General features: G+C 35.1%; 1 protein-coding gene across 6 annotated transcripts in view; it reads right to left on the bottom strand.

Annotated features, from left to right (window-relative positions):
* Positions 1–24809, bottom strand: part of LOC106881088 (uncharacterized) — a 925009-nt gene that overhangs the window by 186415 nt on the left and 713785 nt on the right. The window lies entirely within an intron of this gene.

Genomic DNA, 24809 nt, shown 5'->3' with positions numbered 1-24809 from the left:
TAGCCATGTCATATTGCCAGCATCCAAACATCCAAGCTCAATCATCTCATTCTGGCAGTGTGGATAGAAGACTTCACATCTAGATTATTGGGTCATTCCCTAGCCTTAGTAACCAGTCCTGATGCTACTCTAGTACCCTTATCTATTTCAAGTAACACACTTAAAAGATCCTGAACCAGGCGAGGCGTTGTGTTCTTGAGCAAAACACTTCATTTCACGTTGCGACAGTCCACTCAGCTGGCAAACATGAGTGATCCTGCGACAGACTGGCGTCCCATCCAGTTTCCATGCCATGGAAACTGGGAAACCGTCCCTTATGAGTCAGTATGACACAAAAAGGTAACTTTACTTTTATTACTTACAGTGGTTTTGAATGTAAGATTTATTAAAACTGTATCTCAAAATGTATTCCAGTCTACCATTTTATTCTACTTCAGATGAATAAAGATAGAGAAATAAAATTATGTAATCTGACTTTTCTTTCGAAGAAATTTAGGTGGAAATTAAAACAAAATCCCCTTTCCCCTACTCCAATGTTGTTAGTAAAAATTTCTTATGTAATAAGAGTCCTAATTATATTTGGGTGATTAAAGCATTTTCACCACAAGGTCCAGTCCTTCTTGCGGAGGTGGGGAAGAGGTATTGGCCTGCGCGTCTTAATGACCCTGGGAGCTATGCCAGTGGAGTGCAAGCCTCCAGTAAGGCCTCCCATGCTTGACAGGCCAAGGGATAGATGCCTGACTAATATGGCTCACCTCTTCCCAGAAGTATAAATGGGTTTGTTTAAAGACATCATCTCTACAAAGGAAAAAACCTAAGTTACAGAAACATTGATGGCAATTCAAAACTAACAGGAACTGAGAAAGGAACGCCTTACAGATCAGTGTCAAAAACAGGGGAGAAAAGTTGTTCATGGCCTCATGCTCCAAGGGGAAGGGATTTAAAAAAAAAATCTTTTATACTTTGCTTCAGTCATTAGACTGGGGCACAGCCTTGAGAAATTTTAGTCAAACTAATCAACCCCAGTACTTGTTTTCTTTTTAAGCCTCGTACTAATTCTATCAGTCTCTTTTGTTGAACTACTTAGTTATAGGGATGTAACCAAACACTAGCTGTCAAACGATGGTAGGAGGACACACACACACACACACACACGTATATATATATATATATATATATATATATATATATATATACACACATGATGGGCTTCTTTCAGTTTCTGTCTACCAAATCCACTCACAAGGCTTTCGTTGGCCCAAGGTTATAGTAGAAGACATTTGCCCAAGGTACCATGCAGTGGGACTGAGCCTGGAACCATGTGAAGCAAACTCCTTACCACACAGCCATGCCTTAAAATGTAATTTTGGCTCCAGAATAAATGAGTCATACAAGCACTGGCAAAACGCAAACAACGCATGCAAACACAATATTTATAAAATTAAATGTAAAGAACATGTTATATGGCTGGGGTTTAGAAGAAGGAAACTATAAAGGCCAAATACTGACACTGGCTCCTGTGTCAACCATGAAATATTTGGAAGAGTCGATATCCTTAATAAGTCCAGTATGGTAGCTGAAACTAGCTAAACTAATTTCTTTGGGACTTGAAACTCTCTTCCCAGAGAGTTTCAAGTCTCACATTACACACCGGTGACAGACAATCCAGGTGGTTGTTAGATAAGTACTTTCCTTTAAGACCTTACAACTAATATGATGGGCCATTATCTTTTTGTTTTTGTTTAATTAATTAGCATTATTAATGGGACACCATGGCCATAGGTAGAAAGATGTTTGAATCACTCGAAGAAACATATTCAGTTCTTGTTAGTTGATACTGATTTTTGATATAAAACTGAAACATGCCTTTTACTCATTTTAGTCATTGGACTTTGGTCATACTGGGGCACTGCATTGAAAAGTTTAGTCAAAACAAATCAACCTCAGTATTTATTTTGAAGTCTGGCACTACTTCTATTGGTCTCTTTTGCCAAACCACTAAGTTATGGGGTTGTAAACAAATCAACACTGGTTGTCAAGTGATGGTGTGGGGACAAACCCAAACACACACATATATGATAGGCTTCCACACAGTTTCCATCTACTAAATTCATTCCTAAAGCATTAATTAACCCAGGATTATTTTGGAAGACACTTGACCAAGGTACTACGCTGTGGGACTGAACCCAAAACTACATGGCTGCAAAGTGAGTTTCTCAAACATACAGCAGAATAAAATGGTAAATGTCCCTTTTACTGTTTTAGAAAAACAAACTATAAAGACTTTGGTGGATGTTGGAATTGGGAAGCACCAATAAGTTGGAATTTTTCCATTTTGACAGGGATTTTTCAGATTGTTTTTTTCATGGTGCCCTTGGAAATGCTCTGGACTATATTTTTAACAAAAAAAAAAAAAAAAAGAGCAAAAAATGTTTTTTTTTTTTTACCTCCACCCCATCTTCCCCTCTCTGGATCGATTTTGGTTGATTTTGTGGGCACTTAAAAAACTATAGAAGCTTTTTGCGGTAAGAAAAAAAAGTAAATATTTTCAGATGATTTAAGGGAGATTTGACTGTAGTTTCTAGCATATCCCATGACCAGTAAAGTTTGGGGTTGATAAAAATTATAAATTTTCAAATTTTTTTACTAAAAAGATAGTCCAGAGCATTTTCAAGGGCATCGTGAAAAAAAATCTGAAACATTTCTGTCAAAACAGAGAAATTCCAACTTGGTGCTTCCTAAGACCAACATCTGCCAAGACTTCTTCACAATCCACTATGAGGACAAAAGCATCACAAACAGACATTACACATCTAAAACGACCTACACTATTTACAATCACAACTAAACTCCCTATAGTGATCATACAGCCAGTATCCAAGAAATTGATGGAGTACATACGCAAGTGACCAAATTAAAAAGCTATCATTCCAGACATGGATAAAAGAGGGAGATTCATGGAGATGAAGGACATGGTCATTTATAACCTTTTCTATTATACTTGAGACAATTGGAATTATTATTCAGTTTTTACTTCCATTTAAAAATGTCATCATGATGGACAGTGGCATCACAATCATGTTCATCATCATTGTCTTAATGTTCACTATTCCATACTTGCACAAGCTGGACGGAGTTTATTGAGGCATGACCAGGCATATTCTCACAGAATATTGGAAATGGCACTGTTTTTAATGATAGTGAGAATCATTTACAAACATCACGCAATGTTAAGATAAGGAGACACAAATATACATTCACATACACACTTATATACATATATACAACAGGCTTCTATCAATTTCAGGTCCACTCACGAGGCCATGATTAATTTGGGGCTATAGTAGAAGACACTTGCTCAAGGTGCCATGCAGTGGGACTGAACCCAGAACCATGTGGTTGGGAAGCAATCTTCTTAACCAAACAACCATGCCTGCACTGATCGTTGTATTATTTTGCTTTTCAAATATTTGTCCAATGGTTTACTTGAAAAGTTCATTGAAATAATTCCAATGTTATTTCTTTTTTGCTTTTTGTCTTTCTCTGCTTCAAAATACATAAGTATTTAGACAAAAAAAAAAAAGAAAGAAAAAATAGAACCCCCACCCCAGTCAAGTTTAGAGAGAACAGATTGTGGAATTAAGGGATCCTTAACAAGAGAATGTAATGGTGTGAGATGAGATAAAGTTATGTGATGGTGTGATTGCTTCAGTGTTTTAAAGTGAAGTTTAATGTCAAGACTATTATTAAAATAATCTCTGACAGTAGCTACATGGCCACTTACTAAACCAGCAACCTTTGGGACCATCCACTCCCCAGCTGAATATGACCTGAAATATTAGTAACTTATCAAACAGTCTCAGAAAGAGAGGCTTTGATCTCAACTGGTGAGAATATAGCTTAGTGAAACTACTACAAGGAAAAATATGAGGTGATGTTATCTACCATGTCTATTTGTCACTCAGAAAATTTGACAAGTTGTATGTTCGTACAGCTGCCTCTGTTAATGGCTGATTTTCGTTCTCAGACTCTACCATCAAAGCTAATAAAACCAATAATGAAAGGCCAAATTCTTTACAAAGAACATAATAAAGTGCATTGAACAGAAGTAGGACAATGAAGATGATAAAACTCTTTACATCCCAACCACCAAAGAAAAAAAAAAGAACCCTTAATTTCACTGTTATCCTTCATCATACCATTTGAAACACTAGAGGGGGGCATCAGAAAACTACAGCAGAAACAGATGTTGATGATGATGGTAATTAGTCCTAGTTCTGCCCTTCAGACCTATGAGTAAAGGTATTCTAGCAATACTATACTTGTATATAATATATTTAATGTAATTGATTTGTTCATGAACCCCCCCCCCCCAAATATCCCCGTGTCTGAAACAGCTATAGTGAACCTCAGCCTATACATGTTATTCATCATCATCATGGTTTAACGTCTGCCTTCCATGCTAGCATGGGCTGGATGATTTCACTGAGGACTGGCAAACCAGAGGGCTGCACCAGGCTCCAATCTGATCTGGCAGAGTTTCTACAGCTGGGTGCCCTTCCTAACGCCAACCACTCCAAGAGTGTAGTGGGTGCTTTTATGTGCCAGCATTCGAAACCTTCCCTACATTGGATCTGGCCATGAACTGTGGACCACAAACTGCATACCAGAATATACGTGTGTGTGATTTTACCTATACATGGATACTTATATTGATCAGTCCATGTGCATGTATATGTAAGTGATAGCACAAGTTCGTATATACATTAGTATGTATGTGAGTATCCACATATACTCTTGAGACACAGATATGCTGCTCTCGACCCTACCTTGGTGTCCTTATTATTAAAATATTTTCATTCTATAGGAGGTCCTGCAAATAATTAACAATTATATATATATATATATATATATATATAGGGGCGTAGGAGTGGCTGTGTGGTAAGTAGCATGCTTACGATCCACATGGTTCTGGGTTCAGTCCCACTGCGTGGCACCATGGGCAAGTGTCTTCTACTATAGCCTTGGGCCGACCAAAGCCTTGTGAGTGGATTTGGTAGACGGAAACTGAAAGAAGCCTGTCGTATATATGTATACATATATATATATATATATGTATATGTGTGTACATGTCTGTGTTTGTCCCCTCCAACATCACTTCACAACCGATGCTGGTGTGTTTACATCCCCGTAGCTTAGAGGTTCAACAAAAGAGACCGATAGAATAAGTACTAGGCTTACAAAGAATAAGTCCTGGGGTCGATTAGCTTGACTAAAAAGGCGGTGCTCCAGCATGGCCACAGTCAAATGACTGAAACAAGTAAAAGAGTAAAGATATACATATATATATATATACTTTATTATTAAAACAACAAAAACATCACAAAAAAACTGCTACTCAGAGTTTCACGCTCCTGTTTGTTGGGCAGTTATGATCAAGCTGCCTGACAAATGGAAACATGAAACTCTGAGTAGCAGTTTTTTGTGATGTTTTTGCAGCTTTAATAATAAAGCATATTACTCTACCTCTGGTATTTGAGTACTATTTTCCCCCACCTTGTTTCACATTTATGTGCTTACTCTGGTGTGTATGTGTGTATATATATATATATATATATATATATATGTTTTGTGTATACAGTTTATATTATGGACTGTGTCCTCACCTTGTTTGTTGCTTTTACTAAGTCTCGGCTGTCGTACACTCCAGCCTTCTTCAGAAGTCTTGTGTGGCACTCAGCTGTATCAAAATTTCAAACCTAACCCCTTGATTCAAAACGCCTGAAGAGGGCTGGAGCATACAACAGCCAAAACAAAATGAAAGCAACAATCAAGATGAGGACACTAGCCTGATTAATATAAATAGTGTACATAACATAAATTCGAAGGAGATTTGGTTGCTATTTCTAGTCAGTCTAGTCAATTATATCAACCTCAATACACAACTGGTACTTATTTTATCAATCTGGAAAGGAAGAAAGGCAATGTTGACCTTGGCAAGATTTGAACTCAGAACATGAATCGGAAGAAATGCTGTAAAGTATTTTATCCAATATACTAAAGATTCTACCAGCTTGGTGGGAGGGGTTTATTTGATTAAACTGAGCCCAGAGATATGAAAGGTAAAGCTGTCCTCAATGGAGGTTTGAACTCAGAATGTAAAGAGTCTGAACAAATATTGTAACGCGTTTATTCTGATGCTCTAACAATTCTCTTTTACTTGTCTCAGTCATTTGACTGTGGCCATGCTGGACCACTGCCTTTATAGTCGAGCAAATTGACCCCAGAGCTTATTCTTTGTAAGCCTAGTACTTAATCTATCGGTTCTTTTGCCGAACCGCTAAGTTATGGGGATGCAAACACACCAGCATCGGTTGTCAAGTAATGCTGGGGACAAACAGACACACAAACATATACACACACACACATATATATATATATATATATATATATATATATATATATATACACGATGGACTTCTTCCAGTTTCCATCTACCAAATCCACTCATAAGGCTTTGGTCAGCCCGAGGCTATAGTAGAAGACACTTGCAAAGGTGCTACACAGTGGGACTGAACCCAGGACCATGTGGTTGGTAAGCAAGCTACTTACCACACTGCCACTCCTGCGCCTATTCTGCTGAAATATTTATAAAATATTGGTTTCAAATTTTGTCACAAGACCAGCAATTTTGGGGAAGGGGCTAAGTCGATTATATCGACCCCATAATTCAACTGATACTTATTTTATTGACTCCTGAAAGGATGAAAGGCAAAGTCGGCCTCAGCACAATTTGAACTTAGAAAAATAAGGATGGACGAAATGTCACTATGCATTTTGTCTGGTGTGCTAATGGTTCTACCAGCTTACTGCCCTAAATATTTATAAAGTATTAATATTAATAATAATCCTTTCTACTACAGGCCTGAAATTTTGCAGGAGGGGACTAGTAGATTATATCGACCTTAGTGTTTCACTGGTATTTAATTTATTGACCCTGAAAGGATGAAAGGCAAAGTCAACCTCAGCGGAATTTGAACTCGGAACAAAGATATGCTAACGATTCTGCCAGCTCACCACCTTACTACTACTACTACTGCTACTACTACTTCTACTACTATTACTACTACTACTACTACTAATAATAATAATAATAATCATAATTTCCCCATAACAACAATGGCAATGATGATGATGGTGATGATGATTTTAAGTGGTCTTTATCAACCCAGACAAAGTAAATGTATGTCAAGGCAATAAATCATGAAAGAATTCTTTGATCAAAATTCTGGCTTTGGTTATTCAATCTATATTATTAAAGGCAAACATTCAGCTCTAAAGAATTTCAAACATTTTAAAAACTTCTAGTTGAGGGAGATTCTGTTTCGTCTACCGATGCATCAAAGGACTATACTGAAGTTTCACTATTATTTTTGTTCAGCCCCAGGTTAGTTCTGATCAAACAAACTAACGAACAAAGACATTACAAACATGACCATCTCGTTTCTTTCTCAACCTTAATCAACATGATTGTAGATAGGACTACATTATCCTTTCTGTTTTAATATATCTTTTATTGTTTTTTTTTTCAGTCAGTAGGATGTGGCCAAACTGGAGCACTGCCTTGAAGGGTATAAGTCAAACAGATTGAACCAAGTTCTTGTTTTAAGTCTGGTATTCATTTCATTGGTCTCTTTTGCTGAACTGATAAGTTACAGGGACACAAACAAATGAACACTGGTGGTTGTAGGGACAAACACAAAGATACACACACACACACTTTCCATCAACCAAATTTACTCACAAGGGATTGGTCAGCCTGGGGTTATTGAAGAAGATATTTCCTCAAGGTACTGTGTAGTAGGACTGAACCTGCAATCACATGGTTGCAAACCGAGCTTCTTAACCACAGAGCTATTGGGTATGGTTTGAGGAAAATTCAACTGCTATTTCTAGTATGTTGAATGACTGTGTAGAGGCTCCACTGTTTGAGTGTAAAGACACTATCTTCTGTATTAGGTATAATCTTTTACTTATACATTGCACAAGTTTTTACCAAAATTAACTGTCTTTTTTTTTTTGTATATGTGATTACTCAATTTTTTTGTTTTTGAAAAGGGTAAACAATAAGTAATGGCATTCATATCTCCTTCATGTCAAGGACATAAATAAGTGAAGAGAATTTGGCTTCAATCAGGAATCAGAACTGGCTCCTAGACTCAGCTTATCACAAATTTTATGCAGTGGTGCTAGTCAAATATACATTATAATGGTCATAAAATATTTTCATATCCACAATTACTCTCTCTCTCTCTCTCTCTCTTGCACACACATACACATTCTTTTAAGTCTTTCATTAAAGTAGTTTTTATTAAATACACTTATGTCTGCAATGAACCCCAGGACTCAGAAGGCAGGAACTTAACTTGGTTTCTATGGCACATAAGTAACTGAGATTACAACACTTCCCTCTGGATAGGACACCAATCCATAGTAGGGTTAGCTCTCCAGTTATTGCTGGAACTCATTTACAGCTGAGTGAACTGGGACAGTGTGAAATGAAGTGTCTTGCTTAAGAACACAATGCACTATCTAATCTGGGAACTGAAACCACAATCTTACAATCTTGAGTACAACACCCTAATCACCAGGCCACATGCTTTCACATTAAATACACTTCCTTTGGCTAATTTTGAAAGATAGTAAAATAATTCACTTTTGGTACATTTATTAAGTTGTCATTTGGAATATAACAAAATTATAGTGAATAGCTTTCATTTAACTACTACTATACGAGTACAGTTAATAATGACAGAAAATATATCTTACTTTAGTGTATTGAAAATGATAATAAAAATAAGGTTAAAATATAGTAAAATACAATTATTTATGAATATATAAATATTTAAATATAGTAGACATTACAATAAATCATCTTGAATAAAAGAAAAAAATAACTTTTCAAGTTTCATATTAGAACACAAACTAAGAGTTTTGTCAATTGTAGAGAAATGCTGATGCTACAAAGCCAAATTATTACAGATACTATCTAATAATTCTTTTAATTACTACATTTTTTAATGACAAATTTGTTTACAAATACACACACACACACACACGCAGAGTAACCAGGAGAAATAACTCCACAATGATTGGTGCTCTCTCCCCTTTGCTTGACAATATGTAAATATACACAATGGCATGTATTATAAGATTGATGAACACTAAAAAATTAGAAGTTTTGTATTATAAAAACCAGAGGTAATTTCGAGGGCATTATCATCAAAAGAGTTGAACATAATATTTTAGGACCTACAATCAGGTTACACTACACAGACACCAATATACTTCTAAAAATTCTGTACAAATTTCGCATAACAGATGATTACATTGCAACACAATTTAAAACTTTGCTATATACATATATATATATTTATGATAGTATGAAATACATTTATAATTAAGGGCACAGAAGAGACCATACCTATGCTGAAAGTAGATGCTAAATTGTCAAACCACCGAAAAATTATCACTTTGATAGTACACAACATGTTGAAATCGAGGGAGTAGGCTCACAGAAATTCATAAAATAGTCAGCCTTGGATCGACCAATTACTGGATTTCTGTGAGTCTACTCCCTTGATTTCAACACATTGTGTACTATAAAAGTGATAATTTTAAAGTGGTTTGACAATTTAGTGGCTACTTTCAGCACAGGCATGGTCTCTTCTATGCCCTTAATTATAATTGTATTTTATACTATTATAATCTATATATATGAATTCACCTTGATAGGTCTATATTATATGCTGGCCACTGATAAAATCTTTAACGGTTTTATCCTTTATTTTATATATATATATATATATATATATATATATATATATATATTATCTTGGTTGAAAAACTTTGATAACGCAAATATGTTAATAGTTACCAGGGTAGCAAAAAATCACACAAAAACTGGGATATTAAACCTGGTTAATGGGTAGAAATTCCATGTTAAAGTGATGTATTTTGAGTTGATATAAAGAATAATAATAAATGGAGCAAAACGCATATAATCAATAAGTTCCTTTAATTCTTACATATGTTTCAAAAATTATATGCACTCTACTCCCAAAGAAGTAAGAGATGTTGGTATATACATATAATTTCACCATCAGGGAACCATATTACAAATGCAAGACTTGCGCTGAACGAAAAAGAGCATTCAGCGCAAGTCTTGCATTTGTAATATGGTTCCTTGATGATGAAATTATATGTATATACCAGCATCTCTTACTTCTTTGGGAGTAGAGTGCATATAATTTTTGAAACATATGTAAGAATTAAAGGAACTTATTGATTATATGCGTTTTGCTCCATTTATTATTATTCTATATATAAGAAAGACCTATTCAACAACTTAACATTCTCTCATTTATGATTAAGAACATTTTCATTTGAATTTCACACTACGATAGACAATACTTGTTATAGAAGGGAGAAATACGTTGACAGATTATATACAAGAACAATCATATCAGCTGCTTATGTTGCTAGAGTATAATAATGAAGGCAGCATCAACTACCACAGAATGAAACACTTCTAGTGAAAGCACATGACAAAGAATACTAGCAGGAACTACATGTTCTACACAATAGCTTCTTGCCTCAAACATAATAGATAAAACATTGATTACACATTAATTTATATGTATATTAATTAATATGACTGAGAATGGTGGAGTGGTAACAAGCTCTCAGCAAACTGAGTTTGAGGTTCAATTTCTGATTGTGTTGTTAATATTTCACTCTGTTAATTCCTCATGTCTATGATTTCTGGATAAAATAATGGATCCAGTGAAGGACACGCTGGTTTGTCTTTTGATAAACTACATGAAGATAAAGCTTTTGATGGTTGTAGAGTATTAAAATATAATAGGCTTAAATATACAACTTAATATTTCAACTACAACACATGTAAGTATGTATTATGTTATATCCTGAAGTACATCAGTAGAATCTGAGGAAGCCAGTACTGTTCCAATTAGCAAAAAGTAAAGCAAATAATTCTTTTTGCTATAGACACAAGGCTAGAAAGGAGGGGGAAGTCTCGGTGTTTATTGACTTAAAAGGGATAAAAGGCTGAGTCAGTCTTGACAGAATTTGAACTCAGAATATAAAGAGCTGGAAGAAATGCTACAAAGCATTTTGTTCAATATGCTTAACGATTCTGACATCTTATAATCTTATCATCATCATTATCATCATTTAATGTCTGTCTTCTATGCAAGCATGAGTTGGATAATTTGACAAGAGCTAGTACTGTCTGCTTTAGCAAGGTTGGATGCCCTTCCTAACACCAACCACTTTACAATCGACCTTAATAATAATAATAGTAATAATGGTTTCAAATGTTGCTACAAGGGTAGCAATTTTGTGGGAGGGGATGAGTCAATTATATCGATCCCAGTGTTCAATCGATACTTATTTTATCGACCCTGAAAGGATGAAAGGTAGAGTTGTTCTTGGGGGAATTTGAACTCAGCACAGAGTGATCGGCCAACTACTGTGAAGCATTTCGTCCAGTGTGCTAACAATTCTGCCAGCTTGCCACCATAATAATAATAATAATAATAATAATAATAATAATAATAATAATAATAATAATAATAATAATAATAATAATCCTTTCTACTAAAGGCACAAAGCCTGATATTTTGGGGGAGGGGACTAGTTGATTACATCAACCCCAGTGTTTCACTGGTACTTAATTTACTGACCTGAAAGGATGAAAGCAAAGTCGACCTCAGTGGAATTTGAACCCAGAAGAAATACTGCTAAGCATTTCGCCTGGCATACTAATGATTCTGCCAGCTCACCACCTTAATATTAATAATAATGGTTTCAAATTTTTGGTATAAGGCCAGCAATTTTAAGGGAGAGGTAAGTTGACTACATCAACCCCAATGTTCAACTGGTATTTATTTTATTGACCCCGAGAGGATACAAGGCAAAGTCAACCTCAGCAGTAAAGACAGACAAAATACCAGTAAGCATTTTGTCCAGTGTGCTAACAATTTTACCAGCTCATTGCCTTAATAATAATAACAATAATAAAAACAGTGGATTAAATTCTATGTAGTGAGGAAGAGGTCTAACATTTTGAACACAAGCTCTTGTTCTCTTTTTTTTTAAGTATTGCTGGTTAGGTTTAAAACTGACAATGAAGAAGTAAATAAAGTAGGAGTGACATGGAGAGCTTGGTATGAGGAGAGATGGTGAGAGCGAAGAGGAGTAGCAGAGTTTGTTACAGGATCTGGGTCAGTTGAAATGGCAGGGAGTGGTGGAAAAGGGCTATGAGCAGTGGGAGAATGGAGAATGCCAAGACAATATATAACCTGGATACATATTCACACACACGAACATACATTGTGCAGAAGAATGTAGATAAAATAGGGAGCTAAGCAGAGAAATGCAAGTTGAAAGGAGTCAAGGAAGGCGGGGTCAGACTAAAGAATTTAAAAAATGTAAGGAATGTTAAGAATTATAATAACAAAATAACCTAGAGTAGGGATCGGCAGAAATGTATAATAATCTGTGACTACCATCTCCTTTCTCCTCCCAGGACCCTCACCACCTCCCTACCATTTCTACTAACCATGATCCTCTCCTACATTCTCCTAACTTATCCCTCATACTGTATTTCCTTCCCTATTTACAGCTTCCAGGCTATTAACACCATTTCTTACTTGTTCTCCGCTCCTTGTATCTTTCCAACCATTCATACACTCTCTGTCTCCCGAATAAGGACAACTGCTTGAAACACTGAGACATCTCTTCTCTCTCAATCCGTAAAATTTATTTCACTGTTTTTGTAATTTATATGGTAACAATTTGTCATGTGCATGTGCACATATATGTGTCATCATCATTGTTGCCACTGCTGCCACCACAACTACAGCCACCACACATCCATTTCCCATACTAGCATGGGTTAAATGGTTTTACTGGGACTGGTAAGCCAGAGAGCTGCAAGAGGTTCCAGTCTTCTGTTTTGGCTCGGTTTCTATGGCTTTCCTAATGCCAACCACTTTACAGAGTGCATTGGGTGCCTTTTGCATGTCTCCAACATGAGTGTGTGTGTGTGTGTGTGTGTATGCTATAATGGGTCTAATACTGAACAGTGTTCAACAACAACATTACTCGAATACAGTGAGAATGTAGAGTGATGGATATGAAAGAAGTTTCATTGTTTCTTAAACACAAACATAAGTTCACATAATACAAAAATATTATATTCTTTAAGTTAACAACATTTAACTGGATTACTGTAGGGAGAACATTTAACTGGAGTACTGTGGGGACAATATTTAACTGGATTACAGTGGGGATAAAGGAAAGAGAATTTGTTGACCCTTAAACATAAACACATAAGTTTACATGACATGAATATTGAATTCTGTAAGACAACAGCACTTTAATGGTTGATAGAGATATTGAAGGGGTAGAGGAAAGAGGTTTTGTTGGTCCTTAAACACAGATATGTAGAAATTCACATGACAACAATCTAATGCTGGATTCTACAAAGTAACAACACTTTACTGAACATTAGACTGAAGCCAACCATATCTTGGCAACTACAATCAGACTTTAAGATTACATAAACATGCTAGCAGTGAGGAGGGAGGATAAGAAGCATAAAAAAAAAAACGATCATGCAGACAAAAAAAAAGACAAATCATAAACAATATCTTTTTATAATCTATTTGCAGTGATGATGCATATTTATAAGATAATATCTATAGTACTATCCTAGAACAATGTTGATTTTCAATTAAAATGTTTAGTATTTTACATTCTTTGCATTCTTCTGCACAATGTATGTCTGTGTGTGTGAATATGTGTTCCTACAGTTGACTTGGCATTCTCCCTTCTCTCACCTCTCATGGCCCTTTTCCACCACTCCCTGCCATTTCAACTGACCTGGATCCTTTAACAAACTCTGCCACTCCTCTTCCCTCTCACTATCTCCCCTCATACCAAGCTCTTCCATGTCACTCCTACCATGTCAGTATGGATGGAACGGGGCTAAAAAGAAAAAAAAGATTTCTATCCTTCCTATGTTGTTAGAGCAGTTTTCTTTTTTACACAGCTTGATATGTTTATTTTGTTCTATCTTTCATAATAATAATAGTAATAATAAGAACAACAAAAATAGTTCTTTCTACTATAGGCACATGGCTTGAAAAACTGAGGGAGGGGAACAGTCAATTACATAGGCCCAAGCATTCAATTAGCACTTACTTTACTGACCCTGAAACGATAAAAGGTAAAGATGACCTTGGGTGAATTTGAACTCAGAATGTAGAGAGTGACAAAATGCCACGGCATTTTGTCTGGCATACTAATGATTCTGCCAGCTTGCTGCCATAATAAAAATATTTGTTTCTAATTTTGGCATGAGGCCAAGAATTTTGTGAAAATTCATTTGACTGGTACAATATTTTATTCCCCTCCATCACCAACACACACAGAGAAGGATGAAAGACAGAGGTGACCTCAGTGGGGTTTGAACTCAAGATATAAGGAGCTAGACCAATTACCATAAGGTATTTGTCTGATTCTAACAATTCCTGCAATCATCATCATCATCATCATCATCATCATCATCATTTAGTGTCCATTTTCCATGCTGGCATGGGCAAGAGTAGTTTGACCGAAACTGGTAAGCCAGAGAGTTACACCAGGCTCCAGTCTGCTTTGGCTTGGTTTCTACAGCTGGATGCCCTTCCTAATGCCAACCACTCAATACAATGTACTGGGTGTCATGATAAAAAAAAATAAGGATAATGAAAATGATTTAACACAGAATAAATAAAAATTGTAATATATTTCAATGAAGCAGAAGAACATAGAATATAAATAATATTATGCTGTTAGAAGTGTTTCAAACCTACCAATAACCATCAGTAAACCAACAGAAGGTGATTGTATGAGATCACTTAATCAGCTAGAAATAACAACGAATTCTTGCCCTACCTTCTTAGCCCTTTAGTGTTCAGATTATTCTGTTAAATGTAAAGCGTTTTTTATTGAAATTGTTTTGAATTAACCATGCAGTATCTTATAGCTTTTTGTTTATTTTACAGGTTAGGTGCGAGAGGCTAGATACAGCCAGTTTGAATGTAAAAAAGTTTGGGTCAGATGTGGTTGGCTTAAATGCTAAAAGATTAAAGAAAAAGAAAGCTACATTGATTAATGTGACCCTGGATATACTTATGTTTGTGAAGGTGCATGGCCTAGTGGATAAGGTACTGCAATCGTGATTGTAAGATTGTGGTTTCAATTCCTGTATTGGGCAGTGTGCTGTGTTGTTGAGCAAAATACTTCATTTCATGTTGCTCCAGTTAGTGGCAGGTGTAAATGAGTTCCAGCAATACCTGGGAAGTTAATCCTGCAATGGACTGGCATCCTGTCCAGTGGGATGTGTTGTAGCCAAAGAAAACAGGTTAAGCTCTGGTTTTGCAAGTCTTGGGGCTCATTACAGATCATAACACTTATCTCTTATCTTTTACTTGTTCCACTCATTAGACCATAGCCATGCTGGAGCACTGCCATGAAGAATTTTTAGTTGAATGAATTGAACCCCAACAGTTTTTTTTTTATTTTTAAGCCTGATATTTATTCAATTGGTCTCTTTTGCTGAACCGCTAAGTTACAGGGAAGTAAACACACCAACACTGGCTGTCAAGTGGTAGTGGGGTATAAACACAAACACACGCACACATACGACAGGCTTCTTTCAGTTTCCGTCTACCACATCCACTCACAAGGCTTTGGTCGGCCCAAGGCTATAGCAGAAGACATTTGTCCAAGATGCTATGCAGTGTGACTGAACCTGGAACCATGTGGTTCACACAGCCACACCTGCACTTATGTCTGAAATGACAGGATGGTCACGGTTGGAATACCTTTGATCATGGTGGTCGTTAGACAGTGAGTTCTGGAAAAGCAGCAATTAAGTCCATAAGTGGGAAGGAGGCTATAGAAAGGCAAAAATATTTAGAAAAACGTAGTGGTAAGAAGCATAAAAAAATGAGATTTATATTCAGAGAGAAGTAGTGGTGGTGAGAAACTACAGAAGGGTAAGATTTGGCCTCAGATGAGTCCTGATTAAGCTGATACGATCAAAGACATTTCAGGTGTGATCATTTCACACCTGAGGGTGTGTAAGACTCTGAATTTTAAGTTAATAGATTCATTCATAATTTTATATTAAAACCTTTGAAAAAACAGTTGAAAAACGAGAAAGTTATTTTAACTAAATTATTCTAATTCTTGATTATTTTCAGAATAAGCTAAAAAAAACCCCCCAAAAACAAAAGATATGTTTCATTAGAAATATGGTCATGAAAGGGTTGCAGAAGTAGTTGCTAAGCCTCAGGTTAAACTGATCGAGAAGGTATTCCAGTTAAAATTATCTTGCCATTTTGGGGATTGTATCATCTATCTAATGCGTTCTTTTTTTCAGACAAGAAGACATCATCTGATGAAGGTTTTACTGCTATTTGTAGCAGATTGAATATAGAGGCTTCAATGCTGGTTCACAATTACAGAAGTGAATGCATATGGTACCTGTGTATGTGAATTTTAATATATCTGTATTTGAGTGCTTATTTAACTGTTTGCAAATACATATGTGTATGTTTGGTGAATTGTGAAATATTGGCTGGTTTTTAATCTCTGAATTCTATGCAGTTCTTTAGAGATCACATGTTTGTTTAAATGAAATTGCCACAGTGTCTACAGGTAGAATTCTCATGACATTTCTTCTCTCATAACACTAAACATTGGATTCTAAATAGATAAGAAAGCCATCAGTCACTTAATGCAACCTTATATGTTGCGAAAAGAATAAAATTACATGGAGACTGTGATTAATTTCTCTCACAATATTGGTTTCTGTTTTTTTATTTGGTCTGAAATTAGAGCTTCTAATGTCTAATATCTATCTGTATGTTTTCCTTAAGAGAAGAAAGTGTTTGTGTGAGTGTACGCATGCATATGTATATGCATACATACATATATACATGCATATATGTGTTTATATATCTATACACAGATACATACATATACACACATGTGTACATCTCCTTTTTTCTCTCTCTCAGGCATACACAACTTAATTAGATGAAAAGTAATAAAAAATAAAAACGGTAAATGAAACCATAAAAATAAAACCAACAATACCCCACTCCCACCCCACCTCCCAATGAATGTAGTATTCAAAGAGAAACATACCTCAGATTTTTAGTTTTAGGAGATTTGGATGATGTTGTTCTTTATAATAATATTAACCTATTTCTAAGATGAAGGATTATTTATATAGCATACATTACAGAACTGAGGATGTAAATAGGATAAAGGGAAATTTGTTTGATAATTAACCTATTTTGATGTTATTTTATTAAAAATAAATTCATTTACTGTCATACATACAAATAACATTTTATGGAATATTGTATAAATTCTTATACTGAAACAGCATCAATAAGACAGAAGAGGCAAGTTTAATCATTTAGCATCAAACTGGCCATATCTGGCCTCTTACACCTACCCTATAATGTCATTCTAAAAATGTACAATTACATCATTGAAACCTCAACACTATGAGACAATGCATGACTAATTCAAAATAATGTTAATAAATAAGTATTACATTTGATAGAGTAATTTGATTGCTAAAGCGCCAAAGAATATATACATCATAACCATTTAATGTCCATTTTCCAAAAATGGCATGGGTTGAATAGTTCAACAGGAGCTGGTGAACCAAAAGGGAACATGAAGTTCCAATGTTTGATTTGGCATGGTATCTATGGCTGGATATTCTTCCAAACACCAACCACTTTACAGAGAAAATACTGAGTGTTTTTTTATTATGTAGCACCAGCACCAGTTAGGTCACCAAGAAATTCACAAGACAAGGCTCCTCAATTGAGTGGAGAATAGTATTGAGGAAAGCGGCATTATATTAAGTAATGAGAAAGTTAAAACATGACAGAAACAAGTGACTTTTTGTAGGAGAGAGATACAATTGGAAAAGAGAGATGGTGATAAAGAGATAAAGATGTGTTGAGGGATATCCTCAAGTTACAGGAAGATAACTAATAAAATAACACAAAATATGCTAATACCACATCTTTAGTTTATAATGAAAAAAAAAAAACATATCCAATTGTCTTCAACAAAGAATGAACATACAGTTCTATATTTAAGAGATGAGGAATTATGTCTATTATTTACATTTGATGGATATTTGTCCTCATCTTGTTTGTTGTTAACACAACGTTTCGGCTGACATACCCTCCAGCCTTCATCAGGTGTCTTGGGGAAATTTCGAACCTGGGTTCTCATCGAAAAATACCTAAAGAATGAGAACCCAGGTTCGAAATTTCTCCAAGACACCTGATGAAGGCTGGAGGGTATATCAACCGAAACATTGTGTTAACAACAAATAAGATGAGGACAAACATCCATCAAATGTAAATAATGGACATGTTCAACAATATAGTCACTGGTATAAGTAAAAGATCAGATGTTCAATATTTTGACCATTAGTCTGCTCGATCACAGTTGATCTAGGATTAAACAACAACAACAACCTTATTCTACCATGCCCCCCCCCCCCCCCCAGTGATCCCCTATCCTACAACCTCATTCAGTAAACTGGATCACAGACCAATGTAGAAGATAATAATCACACATTTCAAAGGGGTAACAATAAACTCAACATTTAATTAGTAATACTTTCACTGATATGCTTTCCATAATGTATCAATCCTATAGGATGGAAGGGACAGGTTTATCCACATTCAGAATAACTGACCTATATATTCATCATTTGCAAATGCACACACACACAACTTACAAGTATGTAACCTTAATTCCACTATAGTTGTAAGTGTGAGGGAAAAATACATAAAGTGTAGATATACATGGATGCAGGCATGGCTGTGTGGTAAGAAGTGTGTGTTCCAATCACATGCTTCTGGGCAGCTCCACCACTGCGTGACACCAGGCTTAAATACCTCCCCCCCACCCCAAAAGTACTGGGGTTGATTCTTCAAGGCAATGTCCCAGCATGGCCACAGTCTACTGACTGAAACAAAAGGTAGAAGAGAAATATGAGAGATGGACGGTGGGAGAGAGAGAGCAAGCAAAGTAAATCTAAGTTGTATGTGTATTTGCTAAGTTTGTTGTTTTAGACTCAGGCCTGCCCTGGTTGAGCAGATCTATAATCAAAGGTGTTCCAACTATGGCCACCCTGTCTTTTAGTATACCCAAAAACTACTTGAGGTGGCAGGGTGTAATTTGAACAATATTTGGCTGCTCCATCTGAAAATGAGCTCCACCATCTGTGTGCATATGAAGTAAGTGTTGTAAAGTGAAAATAAGCACCATGTAAAGGTGAACTCTTGACTGCATTTTGAATTGAAGTGGTAACTATTTCACCTTCAATCATATAATAATGCTTTTGGGGTGAAAAGGTATGGACTTCACAGTTCTTCATTGCTCTTCACTCACTGTGAATGATGATTAAGGACTTTCAACAGAAAATAGAGATATTTAATGGCTTGCTGTTTCATCCATTTGTACTCTGTTTTCCTCAAAAAGTGAGAAAGCAGCAAATAGCAAACTGCGATGCTGTGAGTATTCTCAGAGAAATCATAATTTCACATTTAAGAGAAAGAGACAATTATCCTACAAAGTTATATATAGTTTCTGGATGGAAGGATAAGAGTTTAATGTAATTAAAAGACAAGTTTTATACCTGTTTGACATGTTTTATATTAAAGTTATAAAATATCCCCTTTCTTTGTGAATTAAATGATAAAAAGAAGACATTCTCATGTTAACTTGGTAATAACCAATAATGATATTTAAAGTATGAATGGTGTTTTTACTAAATAAATATTTGCATAATGTATAACTGTTCCAAATTGAAAAGCAATTAACCAAACATTTCCAAATTAGAATATAGAATTTAAAGTTAAATACAAGAAAAAAAATTCCAATGTAATAATAATAATAATAATAATAATAATGACGATGGTGATTATGATGATGTTGATAATGATTATGATGAATAGAAAAAAAAAATGCAAAATAGAGAAAACCTTTAGTAAATTTTCATTCAAGATTCAAATGCAATCAGATTTGCTATATTAAACTAGTAGAGCAGACTATTTTGCTTAACTATAAAATCAAATATGCCAAGCTTTTGATACAGCATGTAATTTAATAAATGATATCACTAAAACAAAATAAGTAAACTAAGTAATCACAATAAAGATTTAAAAAAAAAAAAATTAAGATTAGAATTTGAAAAAGTGGATGAAAAAAAAAACCAAAAGAAAAACCTACAAGATTTATCCAGCGCTATGAGACAAAAACCTGTGGAAAGAAGGGCAAAGGTGGAATATCCAGATTGTTATGCAAACCAAAAAAAAAAGGTGGTACATACTAGGTGTCAACTTAAAAAAAATAACAATTGGAAATATGGAATTACAAGAGGAAAGAGTCATAAAGTGGAAGAAAATAAAAAAGGACAAAAGAACAAAAGCCTTTTCTACGTTTTATGAAAATGGACAAAGAACTTTCAAATTTGTTTTAATCAACCCTTTACCATTTAAACAGGTTGTATCTGGCCCAAATATTTGACCTGTTCAATTTATGTTCAAATTGGCCAGCTCTGACCTCTCATACCTATCCTACAATGTCATTCTAGAAATAAACTACCTCATCATTAAAATCTCAAAGCTATTAGATAATGCACGATTAATTCAGAACAATGTGGATAAATAAGCATTAAATTTGGGAAAATAATCTGAATACTAAAGGGTTAAACTGACAGGATTTATTGTCAGATACAGTGTGAAAATTAGGTGGCGTAGTGGCTAGTGTATTTGGCTCTCAATCATATGATCATGAGTTCAATTCCAGGCAGTGCATTGTGTCATTGAGCAAGACACTTTTTTTACACGGTATTCCAGTCCACTGAGTTGGCAAAAATAAGTTGTACCTGTAATTCAAAGGGCTAGCCTTGTCATATTTTATGTCATGCTGTATCTCCCTGAGGACTACATTAAGGGTATATATATGTTTCTGGAGTTCTCAGCCACTTTCACTTTCACTAGCAGACAGTTCCATTGATTGGATCAACTGGCACATTTGTCGTTATAACTTATAACGTTTTGGTTGGCCGTAACATGCAGATGGCAAATAGTTTAATATTTTGTGTTCTGCCAGTATCTAATTGTACTTTGTTTATGGTCAAAATATTTAACTCTACTCCACACAGTCTGTGACCACTTAGCTGTAAGCAAATACCACTGGGTAGAGATATAGCTTATTACTCTAAGCAGTAGTATTGTAAAATGAGTGTTTTGTTGGTAGTTCTAAAATAAATACATCTTCCCATAGATTATGGCTACAAAATCCTCACTCTATAGTTTGACTTGAACTGTTTAAGAGTACAATAACTAAAGCGTAGTCTCTAAGTCTCAGGTATAGAAATATCATTTATTTTAGGATTTACAATACTGGGCTTGACTTTATCATTAAATGGTATTGTCAATCTTGTAATAAATGTGTAAGTATGTGTCTGTATGAAAGAGAGAGAGTGGGTAAGTTAACTAAATATTCAGAGATGCTGTTTCTGCACATATAATTAACATAATACAGTCTAATTTCAATTTTAATAATTTGAAATTACACTTCACATGAGAAAAGAAATCAGTAGCATAAATGACAATTCTTGTCAAGAAAAGTAAGGGAGAGAATTCTTAAATCTAAATTGATAAAAGATCAAACAGGGAACTTTTGGTGTATGTAAATTGTAATCTTGTTACAAAAACCTACAGCATGATAATAGCTAACAAAATTAGACTTGTAGTGGTTATCTGGGTGGTCTACATCAGTATAGTAATGGAATAGGCAAAGAGTCTCATGAAAGACTAAAAAATAACAAAAATATGTCAAAGTTTTGGATAGTGATCCTTTGAAGGGAATGAAAGACAGGAGGTAGACAAAAAAATGTGACATGAAAAGCAGTATTGTTTATAGGCAAAAGCATTATGATGAAGAGAAAAATACAAATGCATATGACAGAAGTAGATTGGTGTTTTACAGTCAAAAGATTGACAGCAGAATGAGGACAGCTCTACACCTTCATTGCTTTTATCAACTCCACCACCCTCTCCTAACTTTCTGCACGTCCCTGTCTCTATTAATAATTCCAGCCTTTTTTACTTCCATCTTTACAAACCATTGACTATTAACTCTTACTCTGACTAAATCTACTACCCACTACTTACAATTTCTATGTTCCTGCTGCCTCTTTAACCAAGATTCCAATTTTGATTAACAGTTGTATCATATGGTGTACTATGATACTGACCACCATCGTGTTTGAACTATTCATTGCACTCCTACCCTCCTACCTGAAATTAAACTCACCACTAGCTGCATTCTCTTTCTCTTTGTCTATTATCTAACACCTGAACTCCCCAGCACACAATCTTATAAAATTTCTGTCTCTTTCACATCTTCTTGAACATTTCTCCCTTCCGTCAGATGTGACTACTACTATCTGCATGACATTCTAGTCCATAGTTCCTTCAGTTTTTGCCACACTTAACCAGAATCCTTTGCTTGCTGCAGTTGCAATGCCTGTCCCTTCATCCAGAATACCATTACACTATTTAAACGTAACTCTTTCTTCCATATTGCTGTTTCACCTGTATCTACAAAGACATAGTCTATTGCATGAAATGCCAACTCAGCAGCTAGGAGAGAATGGTTGGCAAATAACAGATCATTTAAGGGAGCACCTACATTTCGCAGATCATTCAAGGGCATCCAACACAAACTGGATCACTCTAACCTGTAGCTGGTCACTTCAGTTATCTAGGCTACACCTCCCTGCATCTCATTGTTTATGGTGGTGTTCTCAATCATAAATATCCTGTTTCTCTATCATAGACACTACTCATGTACTACACACATTATTATGCTTTGTTCTAAATACCAATAACATGTAAACATACACACACTTACACATGCATAAACCCTCACAATCTTTTAAGATTATTCTTGTACTTCTTACTTATCTCCATTTGCTGTCTCTCTTTTGGCTATAAAACACCAGGTTACCCATTTTAGTTCTTTCAATCACCATGTTGCCTTCACTATAACCAACACTATTTCTCTCACTTTTACTTCTCTCCCTTTTTGTTCATAATTAAGAATCACTGTCTAATACACTGAATTATTCTCCTCTGTCCTTTCTTCAAATCAGAATTATATATATTGTATTCTTGCTTGTAGTTTTGCTTTCTTAAGATTCTTCAGGTATTAGATTTGCAGTCCAAGTGCTGCTATCCTTTTGCAGCAATGACCTCCAATATTGTAGTCATTTGTGTTGGCCATCATCAAATAGTGGGACAATTTAACTGTTTATCTCAGACTGTTTTATAGTACTATATATATATATATATATATATATATATATATATATATATATATATATATATTATAGGAAAGATCCAAGGGAATACTTCCAAGGAAGCTAAATGTTGCTTAAGTATCCTAGGAAACAATGGACACACTTGTGTGAGACTTGAATCTGGGGACAAGCAAGACATATTTAGGAGAAAAATAGGAAAAGAAGAAAATGGAAACAAACACTTAAGATGTTATTAAATGTTATTAAATCGTTAAATCTTCATATCTCCTGCTGGATGTATTTTGGATGCATCCATCAAAACATGTGTAGGAGATATGAAGATATAGATGGTTTAATAACATCTTGAGCATCTGTCTTCATTTTCTATTTTTCCTATATATATATATGTATATATTTATATGCAGTTAAATATCTGTCTGGTCATAGAGTGACCAATGATTTTGCATCCATAAAGTGCTTAGCTTCATGGATGACTCATCAGACTCTAATGATGGAGGGCATGATCAAAAATATGATCAGAGATATGCCCTCTGCCATTAGAGTCTGATGAGTTGTCCCTAAAGCTAAGTGCTTTATTGATGCAAAACTATTGGTCACTTTATGACCAGACATATATTTATCTGCATTTAAATACATTACTACTATATTCTTTAGAGTGTGCTTCTTTTTCAGATAATGGTAAATGACAGGCATATGACAAGATGACAGGGTTTTTGGTTTTTAAACTGGCCATATCTGATAAACTATTCTATTAGTTCAAACAAACCAGATCTGGCCTCTCACACCTACCCTACAGTGTAATTCAAATAGTAAACAATCAAATCATCAAAATCTCAATGCTATGAGATAATGCATGATTAATCCAAAACAAAGTGAGTAACTAAGCATTACATTCGACAGAGTAATCTGAATGTTAAAGAGTTGAGCAGAGAAAAAAAAAATATTGTTATACTAAAGACTTGCTGACATGAATGCTTTCAAGAGAGTAGAGTCTTTGTGAGAGGAAAACAATGCAATTAATATGGGCTAATTGCTTATTGTTGTTCCTATTGTTTAGTCCCAAATCTGCCATTATCAAGCAGACCTATGATAAAACATTCCAGTTGTGACCATCTCATCTACATTATTCAATATGTCCTTCGCTTTTTAAGACAATAAGATATTGTTTGAAGGTTATCTACAAGTTATTTTTAGTAGGTAAGTACCTTTGGAAAATGAGAGAAATATGGCTTGAATCCTGTCACTTTGCTGCTCATTTCTAATATCAAACTGCCATCTCTAGAGTCATAAG

Source organism: Octopus bimaculoides, chromosome 13, assembly GCF_046866305.1.
Source record: "Octopus bimaculoides isolate indiv1 chromosome 13, ASM4686630v1, whole genome shotgun sequence".
Taxonomy (NCBI): Eukaryota; Metazoa; Mollusca; class Cephalopoda; order Octopoda; family Octopodidae; genus Octopus; species Octopus bimaculoides.
This window is presented reverse-complemented; position numbering and strand designations above follow the sequence as displayed.